This window comes from Porites lutea, chromosome 12 (genome assembly GCF_958299795.1).
Source record: "Porites lutea chromosome 12, jaPorLute2.1, whole genome shotgun sequence".
In the NCBI taxonomy this organism is placed as follows: Eukaryota; Metazoa; Cnidaria; class Anthozoa; order Scleractinia; family Poritidae; genus Porites; species Porites lutea.
This window is the reverse complement of record NC_133212.1, coordinates 21,445,068-21,466,308: the sequence shown is the minus strand read 5'-3', so window position 1 is coordinate 21,466,308 and position 21,241 is coordinate 21,445,068. Positions and strand designations below refer to the sequence as shown.

The 21,241-nt window shown below is 39.2% G+C and overlaps 1 pseudogene; it reads right to left on the bottom strand.

Annotated features, from left to right (window-relative positions):
- Positions 1-13,941: 13,941 nt before the first annotated feature.
- Positions 13,942-20,676, bottom strand: LOC140953869 (uncharacterized; annotated as a pseudogene).
- Positions 20,677-21,241: the final 565 nt, after the last annotated feature.

Below are 21,241 nucleotides of genomic sequence, written 5' to 3'. Positions count from 1 at the left end.
CCTGGAACTGGCTCCAAACAAACCCAACCCGCGGTTAAGAAATTTATCCTTCGGATTATTACAATTGTACCTTCAAAGGTTAAGCTTATGGGTTTACGATCAAACGCGAAATAAAAAAAATTGAAATCAAAACACATTTCCAGATAGGTTTTAAGTGTTTCGCATCCAAATACATCGAGGAAACAACGACGACAACTTAATCAACTTGTGCTTCTACTGCGGCGACCTTTCATTGAGATATTTAAGACTGCACACCCGTTATAAGGGAATTTCAAACGACAAAGGCGAAAGCGCAGATTGTCGCGATAGTTAACACATTAACATGAGAATTTAAAAAAGAGAAACTTTAAAGTACAAGCTAACTCTTTGCTTGGTAACCGGTCAAGTCGCCCGAAAGTCATCTCGCCCGAAGTCATATCGCCCGAAACCAGAGTTATGTCGCCCGAAATAAATAGTCATGTCGCCCGAAATACATAGTCATGTCGCCCGCAATTTTTATTTTTCTAACCTATATATAGATATAGGATCTAGCTAATTTTTACGCTAGGGATATTGCTTACTACAAATATTACTTAAGTAATACTAGGCATGTGATTGTTTTTTAAGGGGCGGGCGTCATTTGGACGACCCACACGTCCCCGCGTGTAATAAGTATTTCTTTTTATCACGAACATACCTTAAGTTGGCATTTGAATTTGTTTTCAAGGGGCGGGTGTCACTTGGACAACCCACACGTCCTCGCGTGCTGTAGTCAAGATGGCGGCCTTTTCCAACGTTCTAATCGTAGTGATGTGGACCTTCTTTCAAAACAGAATACTTCAACATATAAAAACAACAGTAAGAATCATACTGTAACTGATATTACTAGTTTTTTTAATTTCGTGTTTTATTTTAGGTTTACTATCTCCATGAAAACGACAGCGAAACGAACAACCTGAGTTTCATAGTTTCACGTTTCACTCTGACTAGCAATTTTATAATCTTTTTGAGCATTATGAAATTTCGGGCGACATCACTATAAATTTCGGGCGACATGACTCTGGTTTCGGGCGACATGACTTCGGGCGAGATGACTTTCGGGCGACTTGACCGTAAAGCCACTGAAACCTGAAACCTGCTCTGAATCGCTCGTTGTGTAGGCTCCGGTAGGTACTTCATATATGGTAAATTAAGGTGACTCGACCCAGTTTTTTGGGGGGGGTACCATCCTACTTTGAAGCTCTCTGGTATCCCCACCTTTACTTTTATCGTAAGTCTAACACATAGAATGGATAACATATAGATCAATCTACAATATAACATAAAATTTTTGGCGATCGGAGTAAATGTCACGTGGTTATGATGCCGGAAGTCAGCAAGCGTGGTCATTGCACGCGTGCTGAACAAGAATGCTGTATCATGACAGACTAGAAACAATAGACAACTCCCAAAGCACAAACTCAGCCAAAACGCTAAAAATCTTCAATGTTTACTCAAGTTTGGGCTTATAGAAGGTAATGTCACAGTTTTTCAATGACCATGAAATTCAGAGTCCAGGTAGTCAGTAAATCAATTGTGGCCCTGAAAAAATTTGAAGCAAAAAAAACTACGAATTTTTAAGAAAATGCTTTTTTCGTGAGAAGGACTCTTAAACGCTGACAAACGTCAACAAATAGCGAAAACTATAATTTCTATATGTTTGCTTTGCTCGAAATCGCGCGCATTTACAAGGCCATAAAGCGTTTTGCTGACTTGCAAGGACCCATCTGTTATAACGATGCCCAAAATACAGAGATGAATCTCATAGTTTATTAGATATAATCCGTGTAAAGTTTGCTTATCATTTTCGCATAAATTATGACCTAAATTTGGAAACCACTGAATTTCTCGAATTGGGTCTTTGCGATTTTGGTGAAACTCTGTTCAGCGCAAGGCACTAATGCGCACTATGTGTAGCCGAGAGATTTTCACGAAAAAATGCTGGCAAGGCAGATTTTCGACTCAGACCTCAAAGGGGCGTGGCATTATAACCACGTGACATTTACTCCGATCGCCAAAAATTTCATGTTATATTGTAGATTGATCTATATGTTATCCATTCTATGTGTTAGACTTACGATAAAAGTAAAGGTGGGGATACCAGAGAGCTTCAAAGTAAGATGGTACCCCTCCAAAAAAACTGGGTCGAGTCACCTTAAAAAGCCACTGTTCGGTAAATGAGCCCGCCTAGCCCCCCTGCTCTTACGCAGTGTCAGAAACAAGATGAACAGCGAACTAAACAGAGACAATTAGCATCACCTTGGAATGGCCTGTTTACATGGAGCCAGTGGGGAACACCAGAGGAAGGTGAGGTAACCCACTAAGATGGGGTAACCCGCCTTTCCATATAATCTCTCATTTTAAATTGATCACGTTTACATGATAGGTGGGGTGACCATATGGGAGATTATATGGACAGCATGTAAAGAGGGTACGTCTGTTTTCCTTTTATCCACGACTTCTTCCTTCCTTCTTTCAGTAGCAGTGAAGTAATGTGGAGGAGCAGGAGAAGAAGAAGGATGGATACAATACGCTAGATACTGTAAAAGACGTTTCAAGCGCGGTTTCCAGTTTTGCGCAAATAGCAGATGGAGATACCCATTTGATTGGTTCAAATTGTATCCACTGGAATAGCTCAGAGTTCAACGGGAACAGTAAATAGAATCACCCCTTAACGAAGACCGAGTTTTCTTTTAGAGACCGATCCTGTACTCAGGTTACAAATGTCTAAGGTCACAGAGCTCTTGAGACAGTTTGTCATCTCAAAATCACTAGTATGGGTTCCCTTGGTTAGCACTGTTATTAATAATTGCGGATGTACTTTGAGGAAGACATCTTCTAACCATCTGCACACTTCTAGTGTGTCACCATGGCAAACAAACTAGAAAACTGTATCTTCTAGCCACGCCTGTGGCAAACCTGGAACTAGCATGTTCCAGGCTCCAAAATAGTAGCGCAGTCGTGCGGTTAGCCTCCATATAAACACGCATTATTTTTTCGGTTTTTCTCAGGAGATCGAAGGCAAGCGCCAAGCGAGCGAGGAGCGTCTTCCCCCGTAGCACGTGTCTGGCGCTCCTTGCTCGCCTGAAAAACGCGAAAATATACATCGCTTGTTAGTAAAGAGAGAAAGGGGGCTCCTATTTTTTGCTCCTTTTTTTTCCCACCACCGCCCCCTTTTCCCAGATTGTGCGCGTCTTATTTTCATTTGGCTGAGAGACTAGCATAGGCTAACCTGGACAACGTTAGAAACGAAAAAAATTGATGAGGTTTAATTTTGATTCAGAAGTGTTCCTTCCGCTTAAAAGAAAAAAATCTGGAATAGGTTAGCTGCGACATCAGCTCGTGTATCTTATAATTAAAACTGCTGACAGGTAGTATTAACAAACACCCAAGTAATTAAAACCTGCCAAAAAGCTTTCAAAAAGACAATAAGAAATTGAAGAGGTGAAAAAGTGTGCCTGATTTTTTTTCATCCCTCTACAAATAGAAATTTTCTTTTCTCAAATCTTTGTTAGTTCCTTTGTCCTAATGCCTCAGATATGCTTTATATATGCGTTGAAACAAGAGCTGAAAAAATGAAGTAATTTATACGCTGACATCCATTTGATAGGAAACTTACCATAAGACGTAAAACATTCGATCTGGGAATTCTTGAACTTCGAGGTTATCAGTTTCAGAATCTTGGCTCACAGCCGCCTGTTACCTTTAATATCACAGTGGACCCTTTGAGCTCACCGATTAGTTTAAAAGCCACATTTAACACTACATTTTCAGTTCTTGTTTTTTCCTTTATTTGAGGCTATTAGGGTTTTTAAAAAGTCTTTAAAGATCAAGTTATCACGTGATCTGTTTCGAACCGTCCAAGACGACATGACCAAGTTTAATCTGAGATAAAATCTTTATAGTTTGATAACGCAAAAAGACACGGGAGATCTGTAGTAATCTCGCCAATGATCATAAAAATAGCTGCAGTACACATGTTTCTGTAAACTGAATGAACTCCGGAAGACATCAAAACATGTCCTTCTGTAGCACTGATTTCTTGCATTCTTTTGGAAAAACCTTTTTGACCACAATCAGCTGCCCAAATGCCGCCTAGCTTTTACCGGCGAAAAAGGTGCTTAATTGTTATAAATTCTGTTTCGTGTATGTTTGTTTTTCTTTCGGCTACAAAATTGAAGGCTGCAATGTAATAAACTGAGCCTAGTTTACAAACAGAGATCTCCAACTGAAAAGCCAGGCTGCCCGTCATCGTTGAGTCAGGTAGTTCGGATGTTTTACGCTGCATCTTCTTAAAGCAAACTGTGTAGTCATGGCGTTTCGTTTCCTTTGACTGAAATTCTCATGGATTTCTGCTATATTTTCATGAGCTTCTTGGAAGCCAGGCTTAGAAGATAATTTACATATTGTCCAAAAAAGGACATAACATTCTTGCTCGAAAGATCATTTGTTTGCTTCTTCAAGCTGAATATTAGAGGTTAGTGACTCAACACTAACATGTTCCAAATCTAACTTGGTTGACAAAACCCCACAGTCACTAGATGACGTTGAGCCAGATGGGCTTGGTGAACACTTGGATGAGTCCTCATTACCCAGAACACCGCAATCAGAGCAAATATCAGGCTCGTTAGAGTCCATTTTTTTAAGTACAGTGCTTAAAAATGTAATGTACTTCATAGAAAGTTTAAGAATGTCGTGTTTTGAGAGTTTTTTGTCCGGTGGGTATGTAGGAAGAAGTTTTCTGAGCTCCCCAAAGGCCATGTTGACATGGTGTTGTCGCCATCGTTCCCGACTGTTTGTAAAATTCCTTCGACTTTGGAACGGATTGTCGAACTCAAAATGGATTGGTCTCCGCCTGATAGCCGTCCCGTAATATCCTACTGGTATGGAAGCACGACTGTGATAATATGGAGAAATATCAGACCGACGGGATCGCGTGTGAGTTACTAAAGACGTACTTACTTTCCAAGACATTTGCATCCGACCGCGAGGGATTCGTAAAGGAAATGAACGATGTCGTATCAATAACTGCTCATCAAAAACTTCAGTTTGCTATATCTTCCCTCCAACGGACGTATCACTCCAGAGATACGTGTAATGAGTAGTTTGGCCTTGAATGAATAGGTTATAAGTATCCTTCCTTGCGTGCGATAAAAACAATGTCACACTGACACGATACACGAGTTTCCCCGGGCTTAGTTTACTGGAAATAGCAAGCCCTTAAGATAAGTTTTTGCTATATGTCAAACAGATATCTTGCCTTGTTTTGATAAATATCGAAATATCGTCATTTTCCGCCAATCCCATGTCAAGAAACAACCGTCATTATCAGCTAGATCTAAAACCTTTGAGATTGGAATTAATTACACACCCCCTCGCATGCGGTATTCGGAAACGTTTTTTTTTTTCTTCTTCTTGCTCCAACGTGACACATACATCATACAGCTGTAAGAAGGTAACACGAGCAGTTGTTATAAGGCAGTGCTTTGCATTCCCGGTTTGAGTCTAAAAAAGCAAAAAAGGTACAGTTGTGGACGCGAAAGTTTCAAGTCAGTTTTAAGGCGGATCGCGTTAGGCATGACGAAAATGTACAGATTGCGGCCATGTAGATGAAAGGTCTTACTATAAATTTACAAGTTACTTCATTTGTTTATTTACTTAACAAGCCAATAGGAATAATAAAGTCTATTTGAGGAAACCGCTTGACCGAGGCCTCTCTCCAAACAAACTACTTTACATATTTCGAGTGTAAAAGTAGACTAGCTTACTTGAACCCAGGTCATACAAACAATCGTAAGTCAGCCACAATGATGTTCTGCACTTCCCAGCTTTGAAATACCATCAGATAAAATGTTCCAATTAGCTTACTGTCTTTTATAATCCGGGCTAATTACAGTTAAGTTAGTTATTTGCTTATGAAAACTATTTAGAAAAGTTAAGACCTCCAGCCCCGTTAAGTTAAGCCCCAAGGTGAAGACACATTTATACACGTACGATTTTCCTTGTCGTATTCCGGTTTTGTTTTTCAGTAAAGAGGAAGATCTCGTGAGCAGACATCATCTATCCAGCTTCATTTTTAACGGAGCAGTTCTCTGGGACAGCCTGATATGAGAGTCAATTGAAACGATTGGCACGTCTGAATTTCTGATTTTTTTAAAAGTATTGTGTACGTGGCATTCATGAAAAACAGGTCTTAGTAAGGTTAGTTGTATATTGTTAAGGGTAAAGAATTATTCTATTCTATTCTAACTTTTTAGCTTAGATGCGTTGACGAAATCTCAAAGCGAGACCGAGCGTTATTGAGCCAGATCAGGAGCATCTTCTTGTGATACAGTCCTGTGCATAGGCAAGGCCAGAGGTACTCATATATTCGGGTGTTTTTGGCTCTTTTTCCTGTAGGCGAAATCAGTGTAGGAGTAACCATTCGAATGAATTGAATGAGTACTAACTGAGCAGCGACTTCCGTATCAAGATGGCTCTGTATAACTTTATCGGTTTGTTTGTCGGGATAAAATTCTAGAAAGTGACCATGAAATGAAAACTAATGACCAGTTTTTCCTGTTGAACACTTCCCTCTTATGTAACAGAGACTTCCACCTTTTGAGTTTGTGGATGAAATCCTATTACTGTGTGTGACTATTCAATAAAAGTTACTGAGCATTTCTATCCTGTGATCGTTGATATTGTTTATTATCCTGCACAAGATCACGGGTAAACTTGCGACTCTGTAGATAATATCACGTGACTGTTACACTACTTTAATTTACCAATTCTGCACTTAGCAGCAGCCGGTGGTGGTAGGGGACCTCAATCTGCACCCCACCCAACCACCCACCCAACCACCCCACCCCTCCTCCAACCCCTATTCATATTTCAGAGAAAGAGTGAAAAGGGTCTCTTCAGCTTCACAACTGGCCGTTTTCGAATTTTTAAAATTTATACTTGGCGTCGAGGCTGAGGGGAATGAAACAAATGAAAACTCATTGCGATTCGGCCATGAATAGTTCATATCTTTTGTTTTAATCCCCTCAGCCTCAAGCCCAGTATGAATAGGTTATTTCCGAGTTCCAAAATCTTTCACATTCTAAACGAGTCTAAGAGTTAAACGCTTCTTGAGAAAATGAGTTCATTTGCACCAGAATAGAAAATCGTTTTCATGTCCAAAGTCTCGCTCTTAGACTCGCCTTTAAACATAGGCGTGGTGTGGAGCAACTCGTGTTACCCACCCAATAAATTGGGAAAAAGTTGGCTTATGTTCTGTCGTCGCTGAAACGTTTGATCCTAAGCTTGCTGAAATCCACAATAGCGTGTCCATTCACGTAAAAGCACTGATCAGGAGTAATTTCATGTGGTATAATTTGTTCTGCTGTTAAGGACGGAAGTAGTTGAAATTCAAATGCGATTTTTCTTAAAAAAAACATAATCTACTGAGTACTTCCTTCTTAATTTCTGTGAGTTCCAACCAATGGCCAAAAGGGATAAAGAAAAGCTATAGGAATTGGTTCCGCGTCGCTCACGTCAATTCTCGAGGACGCGCTGTTCCAAGCTAAGCGTCCCTAACCTGCGCCCGGGCCGCGGTTTTAATATCCGGTTCATAAGTTCGAAGTATATAGTGTTTATAGTCTCTAACTAAACTAAAGAACAGGCACTCCTAAAGTTAAGCCACAAAAATTTCCAATACCGGTTTTTAAAAACAATAACCGGTATGTTCCTTAACTATGGCTTCAGATGTAAAAATTAAAAAACTCGGCATTTGTGGCCCGTTCGTTCATGCGCGTCCATACTCATATGGGGAGTTTTCCACAGCTGACAAATGCTATATTTTGTTACTAATTAGTGATAACCTTTTAAAACAAGCTCATTAGATTCTTGAACCCCTAATTCCACTGCATCATTTTACAGGTCGTTTTAGCTTATGTTTACCTCATACCGTATTGAGGTATTACTACTTATCTCCGTCGCATCTCTGTGAAGTTGCGGTATTTCCTTCGATATGTCGCCCACTAGTCCGCGCGTTCCGATCCGCATCGCGCAGCACCAAACTCAACGCTTAAGTCTTCAAAAACAGCCGTATTTTATTTCTTGCGAGGGTTAATCCATTCAAAAAGATAAAAACCCGTCACGATATGTTTTGCGAACAAATTATAAAAAAAGTCTCTAATGCAATGCACTGTGCTGTCCTATACTTTGTATATGAGTAGACCTTGTCACGGGTTTCGACGCCATCTTGACGAGTAGGCAAACGCGTGAGAAATTACAGTGTTTGTATGAGAATCTAATGTCGAATAATTTCCGTAAAACGGCTGTTCTGAAAAAAAATATCAATTGTAAACTAAAGCTGCAAAGGAAAGGATTGTCCTAAAAAATTTTGGGGTGTACCTGTGCTTAAATTTCTCCAGAGGCTTGCTTTAGATTTTCCATATATTTGTCTGTAATTTTCCCGGGACTTTCTTACAGACAAATGTATAGAAAATTTTAAAAAGTGGTTCTAGGTCTTCTAGAGCATGTAACGCCTCTAATTTTTTCAGGAGAATCCTCTGGAGTGAAGCTTTAGTTTACAAATCATATTTTTTTTCAGAACAGCCGTTCTACTGAAATTATGCGACATTAGATTCTCATAAAAACGCTGTAATTTCTCACACGTTTGCCTACTCGTCAAGATGGCGTCGAAAACCGTGACAAGGTCTATACTGACAATTGGATTTCGTTTAAAAATGCAAATGTATGGATTCCAGAAATTCTGCATAGTGAAGACAACAGTTCCCACTTTGGGATATCCGCATCAACATCAGCACTCTGAGTGTCCTGAGAATGTCTGAGTGACAGCAGAAAAGGGAGCTTCCTTGTAGCTTTCATTTGAATGGTCACACTTTAGGATGCATCCACAGGCTCTAGAATGCTAGAACTACCGTGTGCAGTATAATAGACAGTACAAACAGAAAATACCGCTCAATAGCTTTCATCTAGATGGCCACACTTAAGGATTTCATCTACAGACCTAAAAGTAAGAACCACCTTATACAACATAATGAACAGTACCACAGGGGAGTACTGCTCAGTAGCTTTAATTTTAATGGTCACACTTAAGAACTTCGACAAACTCAAAGGTAAGAACACTTTGCATAACAAAGTAAACAGCACCACAGCAAAGTACTGCTTAGAAGCTTTAATTTTAAGATTCATTCACAGATTCAAATGTGGAAAAAGCATCTTCCGCAATAAAGGACCGGAGGAATGTATCGAACTGTAACAGTTTCTTGAACTGTCCGATTCCTCATACATGATCTGGGTTCGAATGCTTACATAGGGGCAACTGCATTCTCCGAGTGTCTCTAACTATTTCTCAGACTAAAGAGCTCAAACTGAACCACAAGTTTTACTGGCACATAGTATTTAAAAAAGTGGTCCCCGCGGTAAAGAATTAATACCTGCTTCGCGATAAAGGCGCGGGAGGGGTGGGTAGGGAATGAGGTGTTTTTGACCCTCCTACAAAATGTCAGTTTGCATTTCCTGTTTGGTTACCTTAACTTTTCATCTAATAGTATTAATCTGAAAATCTGAGGGTGGGATAACCGTTTTGAGCAGATATTAGGTTTTCATCCCCTGCAGACACGAATCAAAGGTGAACACAAAGTTAAATGAAGGAGAAGTTATTTCATGTCTGGCTCTCCTTTTCATGTTCTTTGGTTATTCAGTCTCGCCAAAAGAGGAGAAAACTGAAAAAGCCAAAACAACACTTATTCTTGTAGGTCTTGTAGTAAGCCACCAAAAATAATCAGTGACATGGGCTTTTTACATCCGAAGAATTTATCTGATGTGTGTATATACATAAGCTTCATAATTCGAAGGATAGATTTGATTAAGAGGTCATGGTTCTAAAAAAAGAATACCGAACTCGTGAAAACTGGTGTTGATCTGCTATGCACACAATAGAATGGAAACACTCCGGATTGCAAATCCGGATTTTGAGATCATCTTTGAGCTGACTATACTATGTTGGCAGTTCCACGCGAAGACTTGAAAAAAGAGAGGCAACTTAACTATTTGGAACATAACGCTTTTCTGGTTTACTAAACAAAACTGCAATGTGGCTTAACCTTTGATTTTATGGATAAATTAAGCTTCATAAAAGAGAGGTCGACCATTGAAGCAAATCAATGTAAACTCTGCAGATTAATTCCTGTGAATACCGCTAGTGTAGTAAAGCGGCACGTTTGTATATATTTCAGATCTAAAATAGCTGGACACACTGTCAGGCCGTGTTAAACTAAATCAGTAACTGAACGTCTTTGAACTGAACAACAGATATAAAAGTAGGTTGTTGGCATGCTTTTCCCAAACCTTCTGGGTTCAAAGAACGCGCAAAAAAAATTGTCGATCAAACGTTTCGCTCGTGTTCTTAATCGAAAAACTTCTTTACCGCGCCATGCTTTCGGTTGCAAGCGTTTTTTGATCGAGCGCAAAGCTGTAGAGAAAGCTGGCAGGAGCGAAGCACCGACGCGCGTCGATGGAAAGAAGAAAGAATACACTGCCTTGCCCTTAAATTCGTGCGCAACTCGCTTAAGTTATACAGACCATAATGTAGATCACGTAGATTCATCCGCAGCGCATGCGTATTAAAGGATACTTTGCCAGACAAAAATATGTTGCTACAAGTCTCTGCACGGCATGAGAAGTTAATAAGCACTTGACATGGCCTTATATTTCCGACTGTTTAGGTGATCAGGTCAGTAATATCGGCTTTTGGTGGATCAATCAATTAATTGACTAAAATTTAACTGTGAGATGGGCGGGTACCACTTTAGGACAGTTGTTCACACAGTGCGCGCGCAGACTTGTTGAACCGGCGCCACAACCTCTACGAACCACGTTTTGTCAACCAGGGCACAAACATGAGACAGGGGTGAGAGAGGATTGGGGAGAGCGAGGAACCTACCTTAACTTCCCTCTTCTCCAGTTCCTTCCCTACCAATTTCGTTCCCAGGGCATTTTCCCGGCCCTACCATTTCTTAAGGGAAAAAGCCCTGGGAACGAAGTTGCGTCGCAACCCCTCTGCTTGTCTCCACAAGATTGTTTCTCAAGGATAGCTGTACCACAGTGGTGATTTGATAGCGCGCATAATCACAGCGTATTATCGCACAATAAGCGGATTTAATTTTTCTGAACCAATCAACGGAAGAGGAGAAGCGTTGTACGTTTTCATTTGCGCTGACGTAAGGTCTGACACAATTTTTAGCTTTAAAAAAAGCTTGTCAACGAAACGAGTTCAATAGTCTAGGGCGGTACAATCTTGTTTACTTGATTACACATACGGTCGCTCCTAAACAAACTTTCTCGACTTTTCTTAGATAAACTCCACCGCAGAACATAACAAAATTCAGTACACCGTAATCTTGATCTTTCGAAAACAAAATGTTTATGGTAAAATATTGTTTTAGAAAATCCTTGAAAAAAGCGTTGTAAAATAAATCGAAAATGAAAAAGTTGTAAAATGAATAAAAAAAAAAAAAGAAATCTCTACTTTGGAAACAGAAGATGTCAAGAACAGACCAGCCTGAAGAGTTATTTTAGAACCTTATCACAACGGTTGGAATCACTCCCGGTGGGGGGGGGGGGGGAGTCTGTCATATATGGGCCGTATAGGTATGTGCCGCTGTGAAGGGTATGGTTTTCAAGCAGTTTACTCTAGGATAGGGTATATAAATCAAAGAGTTTGGGTCTAGAGTAGGGTATCATTTTCCAGGAAACTGATCAATTGGTTGAAGGTTTTAGTCTAGACTAGGGAAGCCGGCCTGATTGCCCCTCAAAAAAATATAAAAAAAACAAATCGGTTTTGTTTTGGCTGGACTGTTCTAGTGACCGCAGTAGTTTCTGGAAAACAGCTAATCTAGTATAGGGGGGATTTGGGGAGTTTAGTCTAGATTAGGGTGGCAAAATTCACTTGAACTAGCTCTGGTATAGGCTAAGGGTTCTAGGGTCCGAGCGGCACATCCCCACCCAAAAATTCTTTAAGTACTCCCCCGGAATCACTCAATAAGCAGCGAAACTGTAGCTTTCAATATCGGTCTTTTTGAAGCAGCATGGAAATGTAATTAGTTTTAAGGTCATAAAAACTTATAGGTCAGGAAACCTCTTTTGGTATCATCGAAGCTGTCGAAAAGTTGCGAAGATAAATCCATAACTGCTAAACAAGACAAGAGAAATAAATTTCATCCAAGAGGTTAGAACAATAACTGAAGTTTCTGTGGCGTGCGTCGCTCAGTAAAATGCCTGATATCATTATTTAATACTTAACGGTTACAATGTCGAAAACATCAACCTCTTTGTCGCCGATTGGGTTGAAATTACAGACAAAAGTAAACACGGGAAGGGAAAATCCTTTAACAACCAAATAATAATGTCAAAATGTTAAGAAGCTTAAAATTTATGGCCACGTATTAAAGAATAAGGTGGTATTTAAGATCTAAGTAAGGCTTCTTTTCCACGACTTATGACACGTTATGGGTACGTAAGACAATTGCATCTTGATTTGTAAGCAGTTTATGTTGGAAATCTACGGGGGATAAATAAAAGTTAAAATCCCTGAAATATTTCGCTTCTATGTAAGCACATTCGCGGCAGATTTTTATCGCAAACAAACTGAGCTTTCGTCTTCCTTTTTCAAAAATAGTAAAAACAGACGGTCTAAGCTATGTTTGCGTATTGTTTCATGCCTTCGTTAACAGCACCTAGATTACATTTTGTATAATTAATCAGCACAGAATCAGCGAGGTTTAGTCTTTAGTTTGCTGTTGAAGTTCAAATTGCTCTACTGTTAAAGTTAGACCGCACGCGTGGGCATCAATTATCTGGTATTAATTGCTATTATCATAATACCTTAAAAACTTTAATTGGATTAAAAGAATGAGATGGTATGGCTGATAAGGGATGTAAAAGGAAAAGTTTCGAACAAATTAGTATTGAAAGTTCAAGGGCGATGGACAAAACTCGCAAGAAGGAACTACCAAAGGCCATAACACTCAATCCTCACCAGTTACACAATTTGATCATTGAGCGCTCAACTCCATTTGCTATTGCTTTTTTTTCGAGAACAGAATTCTCGACCTCCGACATTGAAAACCGCGTTCTCCCGGCAAAAACGTTGGGTGTTGAAAGAAGCATGTTTGCTACGAGTAAACGCGAACAATGGCGACAACAAAACGTGAACATGGCGTTCTTAGAATTGAGGAAAATCCTTCCCACGTATCCGCCGGACAAAAAGCTCTCCAAGGTCGATATTTTGCGACGTAGCATCAAGTACATACGGTTTCTGGACAGCGTTTTAAAAGAGATGGACAAATTAGAGGAAAATAAAGAAGACAGGTTTACCGGTGAAGTTATGAATTTAACGGCATCTAGTGGAAACGAGGCGTCGTTCTCAGCAAGTTTTTCTTGTTGTCATATCAAGGAATAAATCGGATGGAGAAAACTGGGTAACTCTTTATTCCCTGTAATGTTTCAACGACTCCAAGGAACAGTGCAATGTAAAAGAAACGATATACAAGGTTCAAAAGCTAGAACCCTACAAAGCTTAGTGACTTACTGCCCCAGTCAGCAATAACGTCGTCCACAAACTGGTGTGAGACAAGTTTACTATTAGCGTTGAAACTGACCTGATTACGAAGCAAGGATAGGCATACGGTGGAACCTCGATATAAAAACGTTTTAGGTATACAACGAACGATATTTTTCACCCTAGTAATAGCAAAATGTATGAAAAAGAACCTCGATATAACGACAACTCGCTACAGCGTACAGTTACTTGGCCCTTCATTATATCTGTTATATGGAGGTTCCTCTGTTATCGTTCAGTGAGCATTTAGGTATTTAGAAATCAGTTATAGGTCTGCGTTTCAGCAACATGTTTGAATTTTTGTCTGACAGAAGAAGAGAACGAAAATTAAACGTCCGAATAAAACGTCCGAGATTTTCTGAAAGTTATGTATGACGTATCCACCGTCCAAGGAACCCTTAGGGGCTCACACGGAAAGCAGGTTTTCCAACTAGAGCAGTTCACTCACTGAATAATTGCCATCATTAATGTTATAACTAAAAGGCCTAAGAATCTCTTGTTCCCATATCCGGACACACTGGAACTGCACTGAGCAACACGTGTCTGACTTTGGGTACTTCGCTGTCTGTTAAAATCTAAGATTGAGAGAAATTGTAAAGTTACCTTGCGCAAGAAGACTTTACAAAGGTGATGCTCTCGATTTTCTTTGCCATAAGATTAACCAGCTTAACAAAGAAATTGCTTATCCAAATAGAATCCAATAAGAAACAGCGATGGAAAACATCTTAATGAAATCTTTTGGTCATATTATCATAGGGATTGTTTCCGCAACAGCGCGCTTTCTCATTGGTTAATTCACAGTCACGTGAAAAACGATATTTCCCGCGAAAAGTCTCTGAGCGCGCAAGATTGCAGAATGTATGACATCAGAGGGAGTGCTAATGTTACCGCGAATGTTGACCGCTCGCTAAAATTTCTTTGTGGTTTGTGGGCAAGTTAACAAATCACTTAATTACTGGAAACTAAATGTAGTTCATTTTGTTTCGATTCCCTGGCGACCAGTCCTTAAATGTTTAACATCGGTTAAGACTGAAGAAAGTAAAACGTTACTTAGGTATACGTACCGTTTGAGGAGCCTACCACAAGTAACCATTCATCCGCTCTGTGAGTGCCGGTAAATGACGTCACCACACCGTACCCATTGCACGTTAGTTCTCTACAAAAAGTGGAAAATGTAGGTCGGTATCTATAATGATCAATACAAAACTATCTTTTGTCAAAATTGTAGAGACCTGTGCATATTTCAGATTGAATGTCTTCCTCTAGGAAATATGTAATAAACTCAAATAGCTTGGTTGTTCAGATGTTTTCAAAAAAACACAAACGTTTCGGGTCAGCACCGTTCAGCCGAAAGGACTGAATATCAAGTTCAGTTTCATTAGAACTGGGACATTACATACATCTTGCGCGCGCCATTACACGCGCGCGTGCTTCGATCATTTTATGTCTATGATATTGAGTAGCACTGTACAACGGTTTTTTTTTTTCACACTGAAAAACGGTCATATACCCGAAACGTTCGCGTTCTTTTTAACATTTGAAACTTTATATACATTTATATTTCTTTACCGAGTATCTCCTTATCATCTGTTCTTTCTGTTTAACATTCATTTATTGGCTGTTAAGTTGCTGACTTACTTTAGAAGCCCCACTGTATCTCCTCCTAGTGAATCATTTCCATATCCTCCTTTTCAGTCTATGTAGGAGTGGGTACTTTTTCGTTCAATTGCTTGCACTTGGTTCACGTTTCCTCTTACGGAACTTTCATTCAAATAAGAACCAACCTACAAATAAAATCCAACTCTTCGTCACCAACACTTCGGTTCGGGTTTTCAAAGACAAGAAGATTCTTTCTTGGTTTTAAAGCGGAAAAGTTTTGTCGTAAAGTTTTCTTAAAATTGACACACTACTGGTGGACAAACTGCCTTGAATGGCTACCAGATAATATAACTTTCTCTCTAAATATTTCCAGGTAGTCCATGAAAAGCCACCAAAAGATTAATCAGTATTACATGTCATTTCGCCTAAACCAATTTAAATTGTTCTTAAGAGAGACATAATCATCTTTCTACACTTTCTTAACAACACAGATAGGTTAAGCTAAAATTATCCTTTATTTTAGATGTCTGTCAAAAACAAAACACTGAAAGACGTTGTTTTGTGTGCTGACATAAAAAATAAAAAGTTTACGATGCGACTGAGATAAACGAGGAACGAAAATTGAGAAGGAGAAAGTTCTCCCAAGAAAAGTGTTATAACGGGTACCAAGACTTAAAAAGAAATGTATTAACTGATAAAAAATCAGGGTTTCAGCTCCTCTGCCTCATTAATTGCAGCGCGAATAGCTACCTTCTTACTTAACTTGTTCCTTCCCCTCCATCCCTCCCCTTTTTTCCATTTCTCAGGCAGCTTTGTCTTTTGTCTTTATCAGTTTTTTTCTTTACCTTTTTTTAATACCTTATTACAACGCATTATTGTTACTCCGCCTTCGCCGGTCAATTAAAATGAATATTAAGTGTATTAAGTTTAGCAGAGAAAGCCCACGTTGTTTAAGCCTCGTGGTTTCTTTGGGCTTTCTTGCCATTTCTTGCGAATCATTGTAATTTTTACTGTATAATTATAAGGTGGGGAAATAAAAATATATTTTTTAAAAAAGAAAAGACGGGAATTTTGCGAGAGTACTTACCAATATTAGTTTAGTGATGAAAATGTCAGGGGGTATATTAAGAAACCAGTTAACTGGTACGTAAGTTCCAAGTACGAGAACAACTGGTCTGTTTGACTGTCTGCGGCTGACGATATTCACCATGGCGTAACGGATTCTTGGCGCAGTATTGTTAAACCCGCCCAAGCCCATAGCCAATACGTGGACCTCGTACTGAGTGGAACTGTGAGCTGGTGTACAACTGTAGACTGCCTGGCGCTCTCGTTTGTTATACCGTGGTTTAGCAAGGGCTGTAGCAGAATTCACCTCGATTTTACATCCATATGCATCAGCTAAAGAAATGAAAAAGTTACATTTTTCCTGACGAGAAGCATATATAATTTTTCTAAAATTAACTCCTTCTCTTTCAGAAGAAGAACGCGTGTTTTATACAGGCAGTTGTATTTTGCATTTGAGTCCGTGTTTTTTCTTTTGTTTTAACGAATTTCGGTTTCAAGGGTACATAGCCTTAGAATACATCAGGGAAAAGCAAGTCGAGCAACATACTTGAGAACCCCCCAAAGTTGGTTTTAAGTTGTCATAATGAAATGCTAAGTCTGTCTAAATAAAGCTAAAAAGCGTCTCTACTCAAATAATTGTATAGCAGTGCAGTTTTCATTGACACCTCTTTCCTACTGTAAAACGTGATTACATCAGTTCTATGACCGATCAGTTATGTAAGTCTTCCGCCGATGTCTGTCCTACAATCAGTGACATGCAAAAGTAGTTAACACACATTTCTAAAACAAGCGCTTTTATCAAAAATTTCATTCATTTAACATATAATTTTTTTTATTGCCGTAAATCCCCCACTCCTGAATCAATGTTGTTTGTAGTTGAAGAAAGACTTGAGGGTTTAAATTACAATATTGATTTAGGAAAGAAGGAGAATTCAAACACCTGAAAGCTCGGAAACGACCCTCCGAGTTCTAGTTCAGACGCTCTAACCACTGAGCTACTGGAACTCTAATGGCGAGCAGGGTCGGAATTTCAATACAAGTACACCAGACATTTAGGATTGGATCGGAGAGTTGCTCGAAATACAGCCGTCCACCAGCGTACAAATCCAAGACTGTATATTTATATAAAAGAAAAAGGAGAATGTTCAAACACAAGAAAGCTCAGAAAAATTTTCCATTTTATGTTTGATTTAAATTATTTGTTTCAGACATTTGATTGGCCCCACTAGTATTAGTGCTATTAATGCTGCCGAGGGTATAAATCACGGAAATTTATTTATTTATTTTTGTTTTTGTAATCATCAGGAAAAACTTACGCAAGCAAGTTTCATAGACGTAGCCTCGACCAGTGCAGACGCAATATCCGTCAATACAATCGGCCTTTACGTTTGTGTTTTGGCCAGGGCAATAGTATGGTAGATTCTGCGATTCGAAACACTTCTTCCGCGGAAGTAGTGCAGCTGCTGCAGGAGTTAGTGGGATGCTGAGATTTCCATTCCCTGAACCTGCTCAAGAGAAATGCCATTAATGATGTGGTATAATCTAAAATTAAGAGAAACTGCAATGCTTTCTTGAATAAGAACACTTAATTTCCAAAGATGATGCTTGCAATTATTCATTGCGATCAGATTAATCAGGTTAAGCAGGAAAATGGAGTTATCCAAATAGGCTCCAATAAAAAACAGTGACAAAAAACATTATGTTATTGGTCTGGAAGAATATTATATCTTTAAGGTTATACGAAAAAATGTAATTTGTGGAAATCGGAAATGAATTAGCATAAATTACTATTTAGCCGGCACGTATCAGAGGTCTGGGGATGGGTGTGGGGCTCGTATTGTATTTTCGAATGGAGTACGTATTTCTTTCGCAGCCGTTACGAGGTTGTGATATTCTACGGCTAGCTGCTGTTAGATCGTGCATTTGGTTATCGTTTAGTTGTTAATGTCATCATGTGACATAACGTTTGGCCTATGTAGTCAGTTCCTTTCGTGTGGTAGCCTGTTATTTATTTGCGTGAGGTACTTTTTAACAATTATTCCTCCAGCCCGAATGGGCTATTAACTCAGAGGGCCATTAGGGCGAGATTAATAATTGTTTTAGTAAAATCCAAAAAAAAATATTGAGACAAAACAACTTTAGCTAGCAAAACGTGATTGAGACGCCATTGTCTTGGTTTTCAAAGCCGGCGCTTTTCGCTTCTAGTGGGCTATAACTATAGCCTAGTAGTAGCTCAGCCAATCAGAACGCAGCATTGATAACAGACCACTCGTTGGATTTTACTAATAAATTATATACCCAACTGTCAATTCGCCCAGATATCATCCTTTCTTGTGGTAAAATAGGTATACCTACCGTTTGAGGAGCCTATCACTAGTGACCATTCTTCCGCTCTGCAAGTACCTGTAAATGACGTCACCACACCAAACCTGTTGTGTACTTGTCTACAATAAAGGAACAGTGTAAGTAGGTATCAACAATCGTTATTTTTTCGAATCCCCCATAATATACTCTGTCGGCACCCCCAAATTTGCATCAATTTTGTTTTCAAATGCTCTTGTGAATATTCAATTCTCCCTGGCCACAATACGACAGTTTCTGCAAATTGGGAGAAGAGAGGAACAAACAGAGTGTTTTATGAGGGATTGGAATAAACAATTTATAAAACTAACTTGTGTCAAAATTATAAAGAAGTAAACGCATTTCAGAATTGATATCGTTTCTTAAAAAAAAAATGTGGAATAAGCGCAAACAACTTTGCATTTAGTTACATACTTTAGAAGCAATGCTGTATCTCCTCCTCCTGCATCACTGCCATATCCGTGAGCGTAACTCTTTCGTTCAATTGCTTGCACTTGGCGTAGGTCTCCACTCACAGTGCTTTCAACCAAATAACTCAAATAAGAAAAGACCTGAAAAAAAAAACCAACTTTTTATCATCAGCAGCATCCCCGTCGTCGTCATTATCCCCATTATCGTTGTCTTTTTATTTTTGGGGGTTGTTTCAAAAAATTATTGTTGCGGAAAGCCTCCCTCACATCTGACATGCACGCTCTTGGTTAGAGAAATTGCCTTAAATGGCCTAGTACTAGATATTAATAAAATTTGTCCAAAATCAGTGATTTTCTGGTAATCCATGAAAGAGCATCTTGTGTGTCATTGCCTACCCATTACAGTAATTGCGCTTCTATCGCAGAGTTTTTGCACTTTCTTAATAACTCAAATATAGGTCATATAGGTACATTCCAAGAGATATAAATATTGATCACATGTTGTGTTGTATAACCTAAGGAGCAAAAAGTGTAACATGTGACTGAGATGAAACAGCGAGCCAGAGAAAAACGGGAATTCGTTAAAGAGTAGAATACATTCGAAAAACTATGTTGACCTTTTATTATTATAAAAGATTCCTTTTTAACAGTATTAGGGCTGCCTCCTATACATTCCACAAAAAATAAGAAGAAGAACGACTTGTCTGACCGGTGATGATGATATATGTCATTCTACCTCGTGTTGTGCGAGTGTATACGTACCAATATAACTTTACTTATGGTTAAACCACCGGGTAAATTGAGAATCCAGTTAACAGGTTCGTCACTTCCAAGTACCAGGATAATCGGTCTGGTTGAGTTTCCGCGGTTGACTATATTCACAACAGCGTTGTGGGCAGTTGATGTGCGTCTGTCAAAACTGACTTTGTGCATAGTCAATACGTGAACCTCGAACAGTGTGGAACTGTTTCCAGGCGTGCAGCTGTAGATAGGAGGGCGATGTTGGTTCTTATTCCGTGGTCTAGCAAGGGCTGTTTCAGAATTTATCTCGATTTTACATCCATATGCATCAGCTAAAGAAATTATAAATAGTTATAGTAATCGACATCAGAGGAATAAAAAGGAAAAACAAAAGTTCTAAGAACGTCTTTGCAGGGAGGCTAAATAAGTTGAGGAAAGAACTCAGGAGGTTTTGTGTTAAGTGATTAGGGTGCATAGCGTGCTGGTTGGAAACTACCTGTAGATTACCTTGAAAGTTTAAATTTTTTAGTGAGGAAACACAGCTAAACACACCCACCGTAGTATACAAACAGTTTTGTAATACTAGATTTATATGGTTAATTGTGTTGATTTGTCTTCACAATCGGAACTGACAAAACAATGTTCTACTTACGCAAACAAGTATTATAATCGTAGTCTTGACTATTGCAGACGCAGTAACCATCTTTGCAGACAGCCTTCATCGCATGTGTGCCAGAACAGTAATTGCCCAAACATTTCTGCCGCCATCCAGAGACGTAAGTAAAAAAGCAGGAACTTACGGAAGCGAGGAAAATAGCGAAGGCAAAGAAATTAGAGTTCATGATCCTTGGCTGTTTCCTGTGAAGATAAAAAAAATTCTCGGTTTGACAGGCCGGTCCAAAGTATACTTATTGAGAATTACGCTGCGTTAATTAGAAAAAAATATATACAAAATTTTCAGTATTTTATCACACCAGCTGAGGATGTCCAAGTTGTAGGATATGCTTTTCTGCCAAACGGTGAACAAACAATGAATCAAAATGCTGGTTATAATATCTTATCTTAAGCTCGTTCTGTAACAGTGTTTTTATCCCTTTGTTGCCAGAATTACCGTAAGGTTAGCCGAGATGTTGTTCCTTTTTTGTAATCACGTCCTGCTTTTCCAATTCCAAGACAACTCTTGAAAGAACTAACAACATTCTTAGTGTACTTAGGTTTTTCCGCTACCCTTGCGTAAAACAGTGTTTTCCCACTAAAAACAAAAGAAGTGCAAGTAAATTTTCAAGGTTACAATATTAAACGACACACACAGAATGACAATGCACGCTTTGCGGAATTTCCACGCATGATTCCGATCCGTGACGCCTTCAGGGCAACCCAATATCTAGCTAACTATAAGGCAATTTTTCACTGAGAGTTCTTTTCTAGAATAAAG